Here is a 19,755-nt window from a genome sequence, read left to right as displayed (position 1 = left end):
TGCCTGTGGAAGCTGGGCATGTAAACACATGAGATTGTTGCGACAGGAGAGAAACTGAAGCTACTTAAGCATAGAGAAAACCTGAAAAAAAACCAGGACTGTTTGATTTAACTTTTAAATGTTCAGACAGGTTGCTGAATTTATTAATACCTCTCTTTTCTAGTTACCTGGATAGCAGCCCTCTTTGCACTAGGGCTTGTGGTAATCACGCATTGCTGTAGAGACACAATGGCCCAGGCACCTATTTTTTATTTAGAAATTAAAACTCTTCCCATACAATAGAGGAAATTATATGATATTTTTAATTCTTTTGTTTGGTTGTTTTTTTCTCTGTGGATATCAGTTACTTGTGCTTTCATTGGAAAAGCACAAGGGTTATACCAGCTATGCTAAACAGTCACCCATAAAAATCTCTTACAATGCAACTGCTCTTTGGCTGTGTGTACAAATGTGCCAAAGAAGTGGCAATATATGGGCAATATGGGCAAACCCACGTCCTCTGTAAGAAAGATCTTTATACATCTCTAAGGCAGTCATGAATTTTGATGCCTGTCTGCCCCAGAGCCAAGATCACAGCAGCTGCTGTAGGATTGGAGAGTTGTCGCTTACTCCCTCTCTCTGCCCACTGCTTTGTGCTGAATAGATTTCAAAACAGTGGAGAATTCAGACAGACCTGACAGCATCTCAGTTTAGTGACTTCTGTGAAAGTAGTTACAAGGGAAGAGCAGCAGCTTGCTAATGAGCTGAGAGGCTGGTGAAATTACTCAGCACAAGGAACATTACCTCAGAAACAGCTCAGTGGAAAACAACAAATTCACACTAATGGTAAAAAGAATTATAATCAAAAAACTTTCCCCTTGTTATTTCGTGTCTCAGTCTAATGCTCAAGCCCAGACTGACATTTCCTGCCTTCTTTCGTGCTGTCAGCTCTCTCCAGGTTGGAGCAAGCCAAGCAACCAACCACTGTATTAAGCAGTGTCTTCTTTATGATGGCCATATGAATCTCACATTGGCCTTTTCTTCAAAGTAGGATGAATACAATTATATTAGACAGAGTGGTAAACAGAGAACTGGAACTCATAGCTCTATGCCACTTTATAAATGAAAGTATGTATATAACCAGGGCATCCAAGACTAATGATTTGGAACTCAGCATTTCATGTTTGGTTTTTCTCTCCTTGTCATTTAACTTACAGCTTGTCTTGATTTTTTGTTGTAAATTGCACTTTGAATTTACTATAGCTTTGGTTTCCTGTTTTCGTTTGACAATGTTTTAAAACAAGATGACATTGATGTAGCCCTTCTCTATCCTCTCCTGCTCTTTGGAAACAAGCCTGGCCTCAATTAGAGTGATGTAAACAGTTATGTGCCCTCAGACTGCTCTGCCACCACAGTGAGCCTGTGTCACACTCAGTGGTGTGACATTGACCCAAAGACAAATTTCTATACACTCTTTTCATGCTTGACAAGGAAGCTGCGGTTCTAGCCTTGGTGGGAAGCATCTTCTTATAAATAAAATGTTTGTATTGTGGGTTTCCAGTCACAACAAAGTCACAGAAAATGTTCTGAATCTAGTTGAGGTTTGAAGTTTGTTTAAAATATGTACTTGCTGTAATTTTTACTGGGGAAAAAATGCAAAAAAAAATAATTCCAGGGGAGAAGCAGCTAATGAAAATCAACAACAAAAAGAGTAGAAGAGTCTGTAAGTCACAGAGCATGTCCATACATTCATATTCATACAGCCTTACTGTCTGAGTCTGTCTTCAGGTACTTCTCTCTTCTCTACTCAAGAGCTAGTATAATTTCCCGTTAACACTATTGTCACAGTGTGAGAGCTGAAATCCCCCTCCCACACCTCAATAACCAGGCTAGCTCAGTCTGGAAGCAAATGAAGCTGTATTTTACAGGCAAAACTACAATCTATGTTGAAATGCGATGAATATATACAAATATACACTATTCACAACATTTACAAATATGTACAATCAACAGAAAAACACAACCAAGCCCCCTTGGGCCCCCTTCCCCAAGGGGCTGTGCTTCCTTTTCCTGCCCCCCCGAGCAGGCAAAAGGGAAGAAAGCCAAGAACCAGAAAGAGGTTCATTAGACTTAGCTTGTCAAGGTCAGTATGTGTGTTATCTTCAGCCAGAGAAGACAAGCAGGCAGACTATGAGAAAACAGACTGTAAGAGTGCCTGACTGTCCCTCTGTCCCGTACCTTGTTTTGAATAGTGATTCTTAAACATTTCTCTCTCTCTCCAATGGAAGTGTTTAGAATAATCATTATTTTGCTTTCTTACACCCAATAGTGATTTGTTTACATTTTTTCACTTTTCTGCTTCAACTTTGTGAAGAAAAATTAAAAAGACAGTCTTAAAACCATCACAACTATTTACATTGATATTGGTCTTTAACTTAAAATTTTAACGATCATTATCCAAATCAGTTTCCCTTTTCATAGAATCATAGAATGCATCCATTTGGAAGAGACCTTCAAGATCATCCAGTCCAACAATCAAGCCAGCACTAAAGGGTCAACACTAAGCCATGTCCCTAAGGGCCAGGTCCACACACTGCTTAAACATTTCCAGGGATGGTGACTCTGTCAGTGCCCTGGGTAGAGCATTCCAATGTTTGATAACCCTTTCAGTGAAGAAATATTTCCTAATATCCAGCCCAAACCTCCCCTGGCACACCTTGTAACTATTTCCTCTAGTCCTGTCATTTGTCATCAAGAAGGAGAGGCTTGCCCCCTCCTCACTCCAACCTCCTTTCAGATAGTTGCAGAGAGACATAAGGTCTTCTCTTTTTAGTTCAGTCTTCTCTTTTGTCTCATAATTTGTTCTGTCCAGTATTTCTCACACATTTGTTTCCTTGACCTTAATGCCTTTACATATTCCTACTTTCAGATGAAGACTATTAGCCATATAATAACGGCTAGTAACACATCTGAAAGAATAGTCCCAAATGGGACAGGAAGGAACTTGGCCAAATTATGTCTACCGCCATTTTTTCCTTGGAAAAAGCTTTATCCTGAGCTGAATTTCCCTATTTTGAGAGGCTGAGAAGGGTTCTACAAATGTACTGAAGTTGGTGGATTATCCATGCCTAGGTATATGAGATATTGAATGGTTTTGAAAACAAAGTTATCTAGATTATGGCTGGAACAGTTAGAAAATAAAGTTCTGAATAATAGCCCCATCTGGAAAGATTCACAGGTCCAATATTTAAATGCAATTTGGTTTAGGGTACGGTCTAAGGGTCACAGTGCAGCTTAGTTAATGGAAAACTTCATTTCCCCCCAAGAATATAAACAAATAAATAACAGTCTGATTATAAACAAATAAATAAAAATATTATTTAAAATTTGTCTTGGAAACAATCATAAAAGTACAAAAAAATGGAGCTGTCCTTTCACAGAGTGAAAAGAATAACACTTATTTTGGCTGTAATAGTCCTAAGAAGGATGAAGGCATCAGTGATCTGCCTTGTCTGATGACAAATGTACCTGACTGGCTAAATCTGCACAGAACTATTACTGATGGTTATTTTTCCTGAGAATATTCACATAAACATTTTCCACAGGATCTTTGTTTTTATGTACACTTTGATTTTCCCAGCACTTCTGTCCCTTAAATTTAGCACATGGTTAGTTCTCCTATTGGCGGTCACCATACGTCTATGTGTCTGAATACTTTCAAAGCAAGACTAAGCCTGTCTCCAACCCTATACATTAATTCCTTTAAATTTCATATTCTCATGTCTGTTCAATTTATATAACAAAAAAACCACTCTTTTGCAGAAAGTGTCTTGCATTTTCATATGCTAAAGAGAGCACATTATTGCTGTTCATCTAGTTCTTTCTTCATACATTTAATGTAGGTTAATGTGAATCCCATTAAGTGACCTGTTTAATATATCTAATGCTCTCAAGCCTTGTCAAAGCTACTTCACTTACTCTCATTTACATCAATACATGCTCTCACTTACAAATTGGTTCAGAGAGAAATACAGCTCTTGACAAGTGCTAAGTGCATCTGACATGCTTGTCAAATGTCCTTCCTCATTAAGTTTAATGTGGGTCTTATAAGAAATTCCCTTGGAGATATGAGCTGTTTTCATCTTTTATCATCAGTAAAGAGTATAATAGTCTTTTAATTGATCCCTGATGAGCTACAAATGTGCAAGACTGCTAACTTCTTGAGCTAACTTCTTAGGGACATGAGCTCTTATATAAATTTACTGTTATCTGATGAATAACACATTTTAAACACTGTTTGTTTGGGGGCTTTTGTTCTACTTATTCCAAATGAAGGAAGAAAATTAAAGAAGAGATGAGGGAATTTTGTTGTGCACTTGTATAAGGAAAAGAAAGGAAAAGAAAGAAAGAAAAAACAAACAAAAAACAGAGAGAAACTCCAGGATCTGGGAATTAGTAAGGCATTGTAGGTTGGAAGTTTTTTGCTTGTTTTCCTGTAGGTCCCTGCAACTCATACTCTTGTCCTCCTCACTCAGCTGTGGACCATCTTGGCACTGCTTGTGCCTGGTTCCCTGTCCAGTTCATCCATAAGCCAAGCTCCGCTGTCACATGGCATGGTATGCCATGGTGCAGTGTATCAGGGGGCACATTAATTTCCATCACTGGTGTGGATCAAAAAGGATGTGACACTCTTGAAAACTTCCAAACAGGTCTTCTGGGGGAATGTCCTACTCTGGCTATTTTCCACTCCTATTCATGGCTTGGGGGCAGAAAAGGAGGTAATGAGGCTCCAGTCCAAGCTGTTTAGCAGCAGCAAAAATACCTTTTCCTCCAGAGTGTCCCATGAGGTCACTGAAGGATGAGGCAGAAGGAGTAGGAAGAAGGAGGAAAAAATCAGCCCATGGTGCAGGTCTTGTACTTCCACGTTCCCTCTTGTATTAGTGTGAATGAAAGCAATTTTTCCTTTGGCCTCAGACTCCTTATTTGTTCTTCTCCTCTGCACACTTATAGTAGATACTACTTGCTGTCTCATCTGCTGCCTACAGTGAGTGCACTGTGATGCACAAGGCTGGTTTATTTAGAAATTGTTTAATAGTCACTCTTTGAAAGCTGATTAGAGACTATTTGTACCATATTAAGACTCATGAAACATCAAGTTTCACATAAGGCTTACTGAAAATTCTGGCACTTAGCTTGTATTTCAGGAAAGAGTTAAGCAGGGATAACACAAAGCAAAAGAGCATACATACAGTGGTCCCCACCTTTGCCTTTGCTATAACAAAGCACAGAGTTCATTAAGGAGAAACCTGAGAAAATCGTTCACAAAACAAACCTTTCATAACACATCAGTAGCTTACGTATTATAATCTACACATTATATTCTACAGTGTGAAATCCCTCAATCTCTTAACAATTTTTATAAAAAAATGAGGATGTAAAAGGTCCATCCAGATTGTCTCCAGCTCTTCCTTCTGCCATTATTCAGTCTCTGTTTCTTCAATCTTTGCTAAGCTTCTGGAACATGCTCTAAAATGTCAGTAATGGGACTTTCATATTCTACACTGAAAAAAATTAATGGAATAGAAGTTGTAATATGAATACTGCCACTGACAGACATTTGGTGAGGCAAAGTCATGAGGCTTAATTTAGAAGCTGTAAACTCTTACAGGACTATAAATTCCTGGTCCATTAATGTTGTGCCATACTTAACTGGGGGGAGGGTGGGACAGGAAACACCCAATCCTCAGCTTTCTAAAGCAGATACCTGGATTTCTCTCTTGTGTAATGGTGAAATCATTGATTACCCTCATGCTCCTAAAGCTGCTGATTCTACCTGTGACACTTAAAACTCGTTAAAACCCAGTTCTTTGGCTTTTTGCTTGAACTGTAGATTCCTGAGTGAGATTTAGTGTCCTCACTTTCATGTTAGTACTTCTCATGAAAACAGACTAACAAATTGTTATTCAGTAGAGTTCAGTAGAGTTGACTTGTAGATATTTTCTCATATTAAATCCTGCTCTCTCTTTGTGACATCATAATCTGTCTTTCATAAGGCACCGGGAAGTCAAGCTCTGGCAGAGCAAAAGGGCAACTTTGACTCTGGTTGGCACTGGTTACTGTAGAGTTTATATTAGCAGCAGTATCCAAAAATCCTGCTTGCTATTTGACTCCCATCCCTCTTTATGGTTCTACACAGTTAATACTATCTTTGAAAGCAGGGTAGTATACTAATAAGGAATAGTGCATGTAATTGACAGGAGAAACTGTTCCTTCTAAAATGAAGGGAGGGGGGAAATATTTGGTTTGTATATTTTTTGAGCAGTAGGTTTTACAGATTCACAAGAATTTTTCTGCTGAAAAGAATAGTTATTTGCAAATGGAATAATAACATCTGTCAAAGCTGAAGCCTGACACTTATGAGAGCTTTCCTGCAGGACTTGCTCACTGATGCTGCAGTGTGTTCTGTAGGATCATTTCATTTGAAAACCAACTTGAAATTGAGGGTTAGTCCTGCCTTTCTTACAAACAAACAAACAAAAAAGAGAAACCATCCAAGACAGAATGAGTCACTACATCAGCTCACAATGATGTACACTGTGTACAATGATGATGGACACTGCGTGAGTACACAGGTAGTGATGCTTCTTAAAATCTTGGTTATTCAGTGGATATTTTACCTGTTTACTTATCTCAGTTTTGTGGTTGCCCAGTTTAAAAAGCTGTAGAGTAGCTGAAATTATTTATGGCTAAGGTCATTCCTACTTAGACTGAAACAGGCAGTCCTGAGCACTTAGCTGAGTGGCAGTCTCTTCTTTCTTCTTTCTTCTTCTTTCTTCTTTCTTCTTCTTTCTTCTTTCTTCTTCTTTCTTCTTCCTTCTTCTTTCTTCTTTCTTCTTTCTTCTTTCTTCCTTCCTTCTTTCTTCTTTCTTCCTTCTTCTTTCTTCTTTCTTCCTTCTTCTTTCTTCTTTCTTCTTTCTTCTTTCTTCTTTCTTCTTCATTATGACTTGTTTCTTCGTACTTCCTTCTTCTTTTTCCAGAGCTTCCTTCAAAAAAAAAAAAGTTAGGAGTCTTTTTATAGTACAAGAAAAGACATGAAGCTAAACTTTCTAAATGTAACCACTGGGAACAATAAAGTCTTGCCTCTCCTTCAGAAAGGAGTGAGAGACGGTGTTTGTGTGCAAAATCATAATAGTTACTGTGAGCCAGGAAATGTCAAAAGCAAATTACACACACCAAGATTCCGTCTGGAGAGGACCAGCCATGGAACCAGTACATCAAGATGAGTATTTATAGCTCTCTCTAAAGGAAGATCCTGCTCCCACTGTCTGCAACCTCACATGATCTCATAAAATCCTTCTCACCCTTGTGCTCTGGGGGTTGTAGGCTTATATAACAAAGCTTGAAGGGGGAGGGGAGTGAGAACAAAGTACTCGAGATGAACCAAAGGAGGCTGAGGGTGGTAATCCACAGACAGGGGGAAAACCAGCAGCCCAGCTGAAGTGTATGTACACTAATGCATGGAGCATGGGTAACAAACAAGAGGAGCTGGAAGCCTTGGTGCAGGAGGAAAACTATGATGTTGTCGCCATCACAGAAACGTGGTGGGATGACTCTCACAACTGGAGTGCTGTAATCAATGGCTGCAGACTCTTCAGGAGAGACAGAAGAGGGGGAAGGGGTGAAGAAGTAGCCCTGTATATTAGGGAGGCTCTGGATATCATGGAGGTAGAGACTAAGGATGATCAGGTTGAGTCCCTATGGGTAAGAATTAGGGGGTAGGCCAACAAGTCTGACATCCTGATCGGAGTCTGTTATAGACCACCTAATCAGGAAGAAGAGGTTGATTTAATTTTCTTCAAGCAGCTGGAGGCTGCCTCAAGATCTTTTGCCCTTGTTCTTGTGGGGTGACTTTAACCTGCCAGACATCTGCTGGGAATTGAACACTGCAGAGAAGAGGCAGTCTAGAAGGTTCCTGGAGTGTGTGGAGGATAGCTTCTTATCCCAGCTGTTACACGAGCCTACCAGGGGTGCAGCCCTGCTCGACTTGCTGTCTACAAATAGAGAAGGGCTGGTGGGAGATGTGGTGGTGGGAGGCTGCCTGGGGTCCAGTGACCACAAAATAATTGAGTTTTCAATATACAGTGAAACCAGGAAGGGCAACACCAAAACCTCCACACTGGACTTCCAAAGGGCAGACTTTGGCTTATTCAAGGAAATAACTCAGAAAGTTCCTTGGGAAACAGCCCTTAAAAACAAAGGGGTTCAGGAAGGCTGGACTTACTTCAAGAAAGAACTCTTGAAGGCGCAGGAACAGGCTGTGCCCATGTACTGGAAGAGGAGCCGATGAGGGAGACAGCCGGACTGGATGAGCAAGGAGCTTCTGAAGGAATTAAGGGGAAAAAAGAGGGTGTATCACCTTTGGAAATAAGGGGAGATATCCCAGGATGAGTTTAAGGACGTTGCGAGGTCTTGTAGGAAAAAAATTAGGGAGGCAAAAGCCCTTTTACAACTTAGACTGGCCACTGTTGTAAAGGAGAATAAAAAATATTTCTATAAATATATTAATGGCAAAAGAAGAGGCAAGGACAACCTCCACTCCTTATTGCATGTGAAAGGGAATATAGTAACAAAAGATGAGGAAAAGGCAGAGGTATTTAACACCTTCTTTGCCTCAATCTTCAATAGCAGAACAGGCTGTCTGCAGGACAACTGGCCTCCTGAACTGGCAGGTGGAGTCATGGACCAGTATAGTCCCCCTGTAATCCAGGAGGAAGCAATAAAGGACCTGCTGACCCACTTGGATCCTCACAAGTCCATGGGACCTGATGGGATCCATCCTAGGGTGCTGAAAGAGCTGGCAGATGAACTGGCCAAGCCACTCTCCATCATTTATCAGCAGTCCTGGCTCACAGGAGAGGTCCCAGATGACTGGAAGCTGGCCAATGTGATGCCCATCCACAAGAAGGGCCAGAAGGAGGAACTGGGAAATTACAGACCTGTCAGCCTGACCTCGGTGCCAGGCAAGGTTATGGAACAGGTCATCTTGAGTGAAATCACACAGAACCTACAGGATGGTCAAGGGATTAGGCCCAGCCAGCATGGATTCAGGAGGGGCAGGTCCTGCCTGCCCAACCTGATCTGCTTTTACAATCAGGTTACCCGTCTGGTGAATGTGGGGAAGGCTGTGGATGTAGTCTACCTGGAGTTCAGCAAAGCCTTTGACACCATCTGCCACAAGAAGCTCCTGGCAAAGCTGGCAGCTCGTAGTTTGGACAGATTCACTCTGAAACGGGTCAAGAACTGGCTGGAGGGCCAGGCCCAGAGAGTGGTGGTGAATGGTGCCACATGTCCAGAGAAGGGCAACGAGGCTGGTGAGAGGCCTTGAGCACAAGCCCTATGAGGAGAGGCTGAGGGAGCTGGGACTGTTTAGCCTGGAGAAGAGGAGGCTCAGGGGTGACCTCATTGCTGTCTACAACTACCTGAAGGGAGGTTGTAGCCAGGAGGGGGTTGGTCTCTTCTCCCAGGCAACCAGCACCAGAACAAGAGGACACAGTCTCAAGCTGCGCCAGGGGAGGTTTAGGCTGGAGGTGGGGAGAAAGTTCTTCACAGAGAGAGTGGTTGGCCATTGGAATGTGCTGCCCAGGGAGGTGGTGGAGTCACCATCCCTGGAGGTGTTCAAGAGGGGATTGGACATGGCACTTAGTGCCATGGTTTAGATAGCATAGGGTGACAGGTTGGACTCGATGATCTTTGAGGTCTCTTCCAGCCTTTTTGATTCTATGATTCTATGATTCTATGATCCAGCTGGCGGCCTGTCACTAGTGGTGTCCCCCAGGGATCACTGTTGGGCCCCATCCTATTCAATAGCTTTATTGATGTAGATGAAGGAATTGAGTCCATCATCAGTAAGTTTGCAGATGACACCAAGTTAGGAGCAGGTGTTGATCTGTTGGAGGGTAGAAGGGCCCTGCAGAGGGACCTGGACAGGCTGGATGGGTGGGCAGAGGCCAATGGGATGAAATTTAACAAGGCTAAGTGTAGGGTTCTACACTTTGGCCACAACAACCCCAAGCAGAGTTACAGGCTGGGGACAGAGTGGCTGGAGAGCAGCCAGACAGAAAGGGACCTGGGGGTGCTGGTTGATAGTAGGCTGAACATGAGCCAGCAGAGTGCCCAAGCAGCCAGGAGAGCCAGTGGCATCCTGGCCTGTATCAGGAATAGTGTAGACAGCAGGACAAGTGAGGTTATTCTTCCCCTGTACTCAGCACTGGTCAGGCCACACCTTGAGTACTGTGTCCAGTTCTGGGCTCCACAATTCAAGAGAGGTATTGAGGTACTGGAACGTGTCCAGAGAAGGGCAACGAAGCTGGTGAGGGGTCTGGAACACAAACCCTATGAGGAGAGGCTGAGGGAGCTGCGACTGTTTAGCCTGGAGAAGAGGAGGCTCAGGGGTGACCTCATTGCTGCCTTCAACTACCTGAAGGGAGGTTGTAGCCAGGTGGGGGTTGGTCTCTTCTCCCAGGCAACCAGCAACAGAATGAGGGGACAGAGTCTCAAGTTGTGCCAGGGGAGGTATAGGCTGGATGTTAGGAGGAAGTTCTTCACAGAGAGAGTGATTGCCCATTGGAATGTGCTGCCCAGGGAGGTGGTGGAGTCGCCATCACTGGAGACGTTCAAGAGAAAACTGGATGAGGCACCTAGTGCCATGGTCTAGTTGATTGGTTAGGGCTGGGTCATCGGTTGGACTGGATGATCTTGGAGGTCTCTTTTAACCTGGTTGATTCTATGATTCTATAATTATAACATCATTAAAGAATTACATCCGATGTAGTAAAGACCAGCTTTGTCTGTGAATTTTCCACAGTAGTTGTACCTGAATTTATTGCTGCAGGAGTGAAATATTTCATGCTTACTGAATTACTACTTCTATCATTATATACTTAACTATGTAATAATAAAATGAGAAGAATATTTCTGATGATGTAATTTTGTATCATAATATTTAAAGATAATCATAATATTTAAAGGTAACATGGGAGACAATGAAACTGTAGAAAACTGAGCCAATTTAAGTCTTCCTGAAACTATGGGATGTGAGTGTACTGCAACAAAGATGGCAAAACCATGGGACCACACTGGGAAAAAGTCATGAAAAGGGAATTTCATGGAAAGGTTATGTGAATTTATTTTCAGGTGGCTTGCACATGTTTGGGAAAACTGCAACCAGGAGCAAATGCTTTTGTACTGTTGGTGGTCTTTTTAAATGCTGGTCAGCTTTGTTGTCATCTGTGATTGCCCAGTGAAGTGTGAGTGAGAAAGTGCTTCCAGGAACACCACTGTGGTATTGCCACATGAGCTGACTCATTTGATCATGCTTTATTGGTCATAATACTACCAGGCACAATAGTAGAGAGTAACAATGGATAATAACACTGCTAGAAATGATGGCACTGTGTTGTGTGGTTATAAATAGGTGAGACAGCTGGGAAGATAACACAAGAAGGAACATTCACTGTTATGACATTTTCATGTGCAGGAGCTACTCTCAACAGGGGCTTTTGTAAAATCACTTGCAATTGGGTTCCCTGCCTAGCTTAAGGTTTCAAAATGCGGGCAGCTAATCAAAGCCAGAGGTTAGTTCATCCAGTTGCAGAGGTACATCTTAGGTACTATGAGTCATAACTCAGCTGAGTTACATTGGTATAAAACCAGTATCAGTGAGATGAGGATTTGGATAAAAAAGAAATCTGAGTTGAAGAACTGAGACTTGAAGCATATCAGTTACCAAGACACGGACAGCCTGGTCTGAAGGCAGCAGAGCAATGTACGTCACAGCAGCTTTTGACTGCTTATGTCATGGCAGCCAGCAAGGACACTTTTTACAACAAGAAGAGATAACTACAGCAGAATGAAGCAAGGTGACAGCTTGTGCTGTCACAGCCTAATTTGTAGGCATGCAGTGAATAAGCTGTTGCAGTGACTAAGGAATACAGAAGATAGATAACTCTGAGGCTACAGCTCTTAGTCAGATCTGTCCTCTGAAGTGGAAAAAAAAAAAAAAGGAATGAGCCTGTAACATCTCATCCAACGTGCTTTGCTTTGCAGACGTCAGGCACAAGAAGCATACAAAACTGCTTTCTCCATATCTTTCTTACTGTTTCTAGCTACAGCTAACTGATTAGCTTGTGTAATTCTGCAAACTTGTGTTGTGCAATCTATAAAACATTAGTCTTATTTCAGATGTGAATTTTTCATTTGCAAAAATCTGTTAACAGAAGGATACCATCCAAGTGAGCTTTACATTAGCATTTTGTGTACATATCACTATTTGGTTCATCGGGATTCTTTCAAGTCCTTTCTCTCTCCTAAACACATTCATGCAACAAGATGCTTTTAAGTTTTCCTTCCTTTAGTAGCTTTTTTTGGGGGGGTGAAGGATATGATTCTCATCACATTCACAGTGCCAGGCAAGAACTTGGAAAGCCATAAGATTCTGCCTGTATACAGGGCTTTAAATATCAACAGACTTTCATCATAGATCTACCTTTTCAAGCTTGAGTTTTGAGGAACTTGTCTTTTTATGGCACAGCCTAGATACGTGGATACCTTTCCATGTAGCTGATTCTTCAAATAAGGTAGCACAATAAAGCTGAAATTCTTGATGTGTAAATTACATTTTTCTTACTTCTTGGTTAACATGTACTTCATCATGTAGAAAACAAACTTGTTTCATATAAGTGTTCTAATGTCTTCCCAAATATACCAAACCATTTTTAGGAGGAGCAAGAGAATTAACTCCAGGCCATGTGGAGCCCACTCAGAAAGAACAGCTGGGCTGACTTGCTTTGTAACATGCTTCAGATCCTACATGTGAGGCAGTCTGAAATACTGATACACACACACACGGCTTCAGCTTCCTTTACTTCCTTTTTGGCATGACTTTAAGTATGCACTTAAAAAAAATCCTCAGATTTGACTGCATAAATTGTAGGCAAATCAAGTGGTAAGGTTATTACCAAGTAACTGACTTTGTTAAGTTTGTGCAAATTGAATGCTATGCTGGGAAAGCCGGCTTTGAAAGTTGGGGAGAAAAAAGAAGGTACTCATCACACTTGCAGTGTAGAATTTAGTAGTCTTTAGTAGAGTTACAGGCAGCTGAGATATTTTGCTAAATAATGTATTTGAAGGAAGACTTAATTCTAACAAAAATTACAGTTTTCACAAAATAATATACATCTCATAATAAATCCCTGTATTTCAAAAGAAAACTTTCAAGATAATCAGCAGGAAAAATAACACCCCTCAAACACAGCTCACTAATGATTAAAATAGATAGCCTCTTTGGATATCTGATGAATAAATTCCCTCTTCAAACGTTCTTACATTTTTCATTTGATTCCCTCTCACCATTTCCACCATTACCACCAACCATAACCACAACCACTGCCTTTTTCCATCCAAAGATCCAAAAAAGAGTGATGAAAATAAAAGCTTAAGGTGTTTCCGTTATATATAGTATCTATACATTTCTCATACTTCTCTTTTATTCTAGATTATTTTGCATCTTGCCATGGCTTGTCCTGTTTTAGTGCCTTCCACAGCAGCTTCTGTGTGTGTAAGAATGAAAACGTGATCTATTGGGTTTTTTCCATCACAATTTCTTGTGATTAGAAAATGGGAACAGACAATATAATCTGATTAATACCCTGTCCCTTGTGATTAATTATGGTGCTTCTCTTAATATCTCAGTGTCTGTGAAGGCTCCTTACTCCTGAGGAATACAGGCTGTCATGAGAGAGATTGTTTTACCACCCCTTAAATTTAACCTGTAGTTAATAACATACTCCTATGAGAGACCATGAAAATTAGTCTCTACGGTGGAATGAAACTGAAATCAGTTTTGAGTTTCAAAGTTAACAATGAATCAGGAAAAGTGGAAAAACACATTTGAGGAACTATTTCCTTCAAGTCTTATTCTTGCACAGAAACTAGGTTTCTTGCAATACATTTGAAAACTTAACTCCCTTGATAAAATTAATCAAAGCTTTCCAGAGAAGTATTTTTTTTCTTGTTTTTGTAGGTTGGGGCAGGAGGGTTGACTGCAACTTTTAGTGGAGGGAACAAAAAAGGAGACAAAAATTCCTCAAAACTTTTCACAAAATTTTATTAAGGTCATTAGATTTTTTTTGTCCTACAATGGATTTAATTCAAAACTAATAGAAGGGAATGTGCTGTAACATATTTTGTTCACTTCTCTATGTTTGTGCACATCTCATAAACTTGCACTGGCTCAGATTAAGCACTGGTATATTGTCTGAGCCTTACCTCTTTTCCAAAGAGGTTTGGGGTTGATCTTACAATTTGGGATTATTGATAAAGGAATAGTACTTATTTTGGGCAACAGCTGGTGCTGAGCTTTGTTGATAAGAAGTCTTTGTATGAAGGCAATGTATGATGAGGTTGAGTGGGGATTTTTCTTTTCATTTTTAACTGCTTCTTATCCATCTTCTTTAACAACTGTGCCCTTTCTGAATCAGAAAGCATATTCTTGTCCAGGCTTTTCTCTGCTGAGCGGCATGAAACAGCTGGGGAATTCTAACCCAGAATAAAAGTGTCTTACACTCACTCCATTCCTCCCCTCCCTCCCTCTCCCTTATTCCTCCCAAGAAGAATTGCTTTGCTTCGAAAGCATGCTAATTATTCAGGAATAAAGCAAGACATGTTGTATGATGTAGTGTTCCAAGGGGCAGGGGCATGCTGAAGCTATTATTGAAGAATACCACTACAGTTACTTCAGTTAGCCTTTCTATGCAACTCTACTTGCCTTGCAAACAAATCCTTTCCTTCTTCCTTTTAAGAGATGAAAATCACTATGAGTATGTGAGGAGGAGGAAAATAGAGGTTCTCTATTTTAACAAGACGTTCCATAGTTTCATGAGTTTCATCTCATAGAAGTGAGACATAAGAGTTTGCCTCAATCATCAGCTTAAGGGTACTTTCCCCAAGAAATATCACCTCCTTATGATAAAGCAAGTGCTAGAGTAAACTAACTGACTAGGTGAACTGTTGGTCCAGAGAGCAATATGAAAGATTCTGCATCTTTGCAAATGGCTCTAGGGAAATCCTCTATAAAATCTTGACTCCTCCTCAACTGAAAAGAATAGTTACTGAAGCAATGAAGATGAGCCATGCCAAGCTAACATATGGAATACTGAGTAGTTTAAGGAATGTTTGGCTGGCTGTATTATCTTAAGCTCTCCTGAACTGGACCCTGCTGACCTGTGCTCCCTATAAAAATCTGATGTTTTGTAAGACATTACATTTCATCAGAGGTTTCTAATGGTTCAACATTCAACTCCAAGTTTTTGGGATCTTGGAAGCTTTCTAAATAATTATATGCAGATGACATGTATCGTCTTGCTGGGATATTAGAGAAGATAGGTTTTCTCCTTAGCACCTGCAATACAGACATCTTACTGGATCATGTTTTGCAGGAATACAATGAGCTGGAAGAAACCACTGTCCTAGTGGAAGGTTTCATTAAAATTTCTTATATTACTTTTATTCATTTTCTTCTTTCTTCCTGCACAAAGTTCAAACTTTCTTCAACTCATTTGAGAAAATAGTGGAACTGCTATGTACAAGATTATAATATAAATTGAACGGGGATTTTGACGCAATGTGGACAGGCTGAGAGAGCTAGGGTTGTTCAGCCTGGAGAAGAGAAGGTTCCAGGGAGACCTAACAGTGGCCTTCCAGTAGCTCAAGGAGGCCTACAAGAAGGATGAAAAGGGACTGTTTACAAAGGCCTGCAGTGATAGGACAAGGGGCAATGGTTTAAAATTAAAGAGTAGGTTTAGGGTGGACATTAAGAGTAAGTTCTTTTTCATGAGGGTAGTGGAACACTGGAAGAGGTTGCCCAAGGAGGTAGTCAATGTTCTATCCTTGGAGCTATTCAACTCAATATCCTTGGAGATATTCAGGCTCAACAGGGTTCTGGGTAACCTGATCTGATGGACGATGACCCTGCTGACTGCAGTGGTGTGGTGGGTTGAAATTCCCCCTCCCGCATTAACTTCACCAGACTAGCTCAGTTTGGAAGCAAATGAGGCTGTATTTACAAGTAAAAACTACAAACTACAATGGAATGCAATGAATATATACAAATATACAGTATTTACAATATTTACAAATATATACAATTAAAAAGAACAGCACAAAACCCTCCTGGCCAAAGCCAGGAGAGCTGTCTACTCTGCCTCTCTCTTCCCTGTCTTGTCCAGACCCCCCTGGCCAAAAGGAGAGAGAGAGAAGAAGCAGAGATTTGTGTTAGACTTAGCGTTCAAAGTCAGTATGCAGCTTATTATCTTCCTTAGTGAAGAAAGCAAGAGAAACACAGAAAACAACCCAGGAGAAACACACTGAACTTTGTTTTGAGAACAAAATCTTAACGGACCTTTCCCTTCAATGGAATCCTTTAGAATAATCATTATTTTCCTTTTTACACCACTGTTTGTTGACATTCTTACTACTTTCTGCTCAAAATCTGTGAAAAATTTTAAAGGCATAGCCTTAAAACCAGCACAAGGGGGTTTGAACTAGGTGATCTCTGGAGGTTGCTTCCAGCCCAAAGCATTCTATGATTCTATGATTAGTTCCCACTCTAAAATTGCTGTCTGATTCCAGTGGTGTGTTGGTGTTTTCCATTAACTCCACTCCCTCTGAAAGGACCTAACAGTACAAAACTGTGGCAATTTCACAAAACCTCTTGTGAACATGGGTGCAAATTATTTCTCTTTCTCTTTGCTATTTCATTTTCACCATTCCATGCCCTGAGGCTGATATGGAAAACTGCAATAAACCTCATTAATGACATAATATTTTTACTGACAAAACTGTTAAGCTTAGAGGACACATGTCCTGCAGAACACTTGATCCCATGGGAGACTTCACAAATTCCATGTTTAGACTGACATCAGGACAATTCTTTTGGTTTCTAAATGCAAAATGATGGTGGGTAGCACATGCATCTTCTGAACTGAGTAGCAGAATTATGCAAAAATAAACTATGAGTGTGACACTGTATAAATAAGGGGAATAATGGCACAAATTACTATGAGGGAGAAATGCTGACTCTATTTTTAATTGGTATAATTAACCTTTTATTATTTTTAAATACATCAAGGGTTTTGTGTAAAGGAACCATGGAACACATCATTAATAGGGTTGTTTTAAATGCAGAGTGTGATTTTCATGTTTGTACCTGTTTGATTTTTCAAGGACTCATCCTCCAGGTTTTATGTCATGACAGCACTAAATGTTTTGGTGATGCCAGCACCACAAGATGGTGCTGATGGATGGCTGTCTGGACACATTATTTGGCTAAGACAGAGATCAGACATGAGGACTTCTTACACAGTCAGGCATGCAAAATATGCATACTCAAGAAGAGATCAGCCAGAGGCCTTTAATACCTATGAGACCTTGACCACATGCACAGTGAGGAGAAATTTCCAGGCAGACTTTGGAAGCAGATCTATAACCCATAATTTGATGAGCCTAGAAGATCCTGAACGTTGGCTCCAACTCAGGTAAGAAACAGTAAGACATTAAAAAAGCCTCTCAGTTACCAGAGCCAGAAGACTCTGTAACTACTCCCATTTTGGGATGGATTTTGATCATGGCGCTGTGATTCTCCACAGATTTATTTCTTTCTATTCTCCCCAGACCTCCATAAACTGGATTAAAGGCTACTATGATTGATACATGTAAAAGCTTGGATTCATCAAAAACCAGACTGGGGTCAGAAGGAATTTCCATTAAAAGTAAACTGGAAATAATCTGAGGAAGCCCGAAGGACAACTTGAGGGGGAAGGAAGAAAGGTCTGAAAAACTAAGTATTTCTCTGGAGCATCTGAAGTAGTTCACTCTCCTATTCAAACCATAAGTAAAACACTCTGACACTGCAGTCTGGACGACTTCATTGCGATACGGTTTATGAGGTACTGTGATAATCTTTCTTAAGGCATGTAATGTGGGATGAAGAGGCAATAATTTGAAGTCTTGTTTTGCTGAAAGAAAATGTCAGGACTCAGAAAGGTACAGTGGGAATTAGGAGAGAAGACACTCATATTTTATTAATTTGCACAGAAAGTAAAAATCTACAACAAATCCTTTTATTGGCAGGTAAAGAGAGAAAAGATTTGGTTTTCTTTGGGTTTAGATATTGTTTTCATGGACTTGTTTTTAACATTTTTTGTGGTGTTTCACAGCTAAGTAACTAAGGTAAGTCTTAAATAACGATATAGACTTTAATTTCAATATTATTACATGGCATGCTGCATTGAAAAAGTAGTACATATTTCCTTCAAAGCTCATTCACTGCTGTAATCTCCTTCACAGAAGCAGTGCCTTAGACAGGAGACATATGTGAGATACTGGGTCATACTCTGGGCTGACCTAAACTAACATTAAGTTCATTTACTAACAATGCTAATGTCGTGTGCACTAGACAAGAAACTAGACATCAGATATGACCAAAATGTTGTCAGCATTCTTTTCAATTCTCCATAGTCATGCTTTCAGTTTCATCCTGTGAGTTTCATGGCAAATTCTAGCAAATCAGCCAAGGAGAGGATTTTCTGGTGACACAGTGGCCATAGTGGTTTAGTATCTGGAAATGCAGGAGAACACAGATTAAATATATAGCCTATGTGAGATAAAAATTGCCTCTGTTAAGGCTACTGAGTGAAAGAAAACTGTGATGTTCTTAATGCAGTTCACTGTAAATCATAACAAGTAATATAAATAATAGATTTTTTTTTTGCCATTGTCATCAGGGAATTTTAACCAGGGTGCTTCCTGGATATTCCAGGGACCAGTTTTTACTGGAATGTCTATTCCCTCTGTTAAGGATACTGAGTGAAAGAAAACTGTGATGTTCTTAAAGCAGTTCATTGTGAATCATAACAAAAAATATTAATAATAGATAATTTTTTTTCCCATTGTCATCAGGGAATTTCAAACAGGCTGCTTCATGGATGCTCCAGGGACTAGTTTCTACTGCAAAGTTTATTCTGTACTGCACAATATATGGCAAGCAATTTGTTTGAATGGCTTTTTTTTTTTTTTTTCATTTATACCATGTGGAAATAGGGGTTAGAGACAAGTTAATACTTGATATTATCATTTGTGTTATCACCATCTGGTGTACAGTTCAGAAAGTACCTAAAATTATTCTGTTACCACCTGGCATCTTCTGGCAGAGTTAAACACTGAATTTGGCCAAAGAACTGCACAGAGACAGTTTAAACACATTCTGAGACTAAATTAATGCTATGCAATCTGAAATGTCTTTGGTACTATATATGCATCCCAAATGGAAAAGCTTGGGAGTGGGAGGGGAAGGAAATTTAAAAAAAAAAACATTAAATGGATCTTAAAGATGATCATTACTGGGTTTAATTTGTCTGCGGAACCATTTTAAGTAAACAGAAACACAGTAAAAGTAAGAATTTTAAAAGATGCAATACATTAAAACCAAGCAGTACTGAACATCAGCTGTTTACTCTCAAAAATGCAATAAATCAGTGACTGATGAAACCAAAAAGCTCAGTTTACAGATAAGATCAAGCAGTCAGTACAAAATCATTGCTTTTGGGTTAAAAGTAATCACGCAACGTTTATAACCAACAGATGAAAATGTGATGCCTTTAACCAGGAAGGAGCTGAATTAATTGCTACATATGTTTATGAATCCTCAGTGACACTAATCAT

This window comes from Indicator indicator, chromosome 1 (assembly GCF_027791375.1).
Source record: "Indicator indicator isolate 239-I01 chromosome 1, UM_Iind_1.1, whole genome shotgun sequence".
Taxonomy (NCBI): Eukaryota; Metazoa; Chordata; class Aves; order Piciformes; family Indicatoridae; genus Indicator; species Indicator indicator.
Note: the sequence above shows the minus strand (reverse complement) of the source record.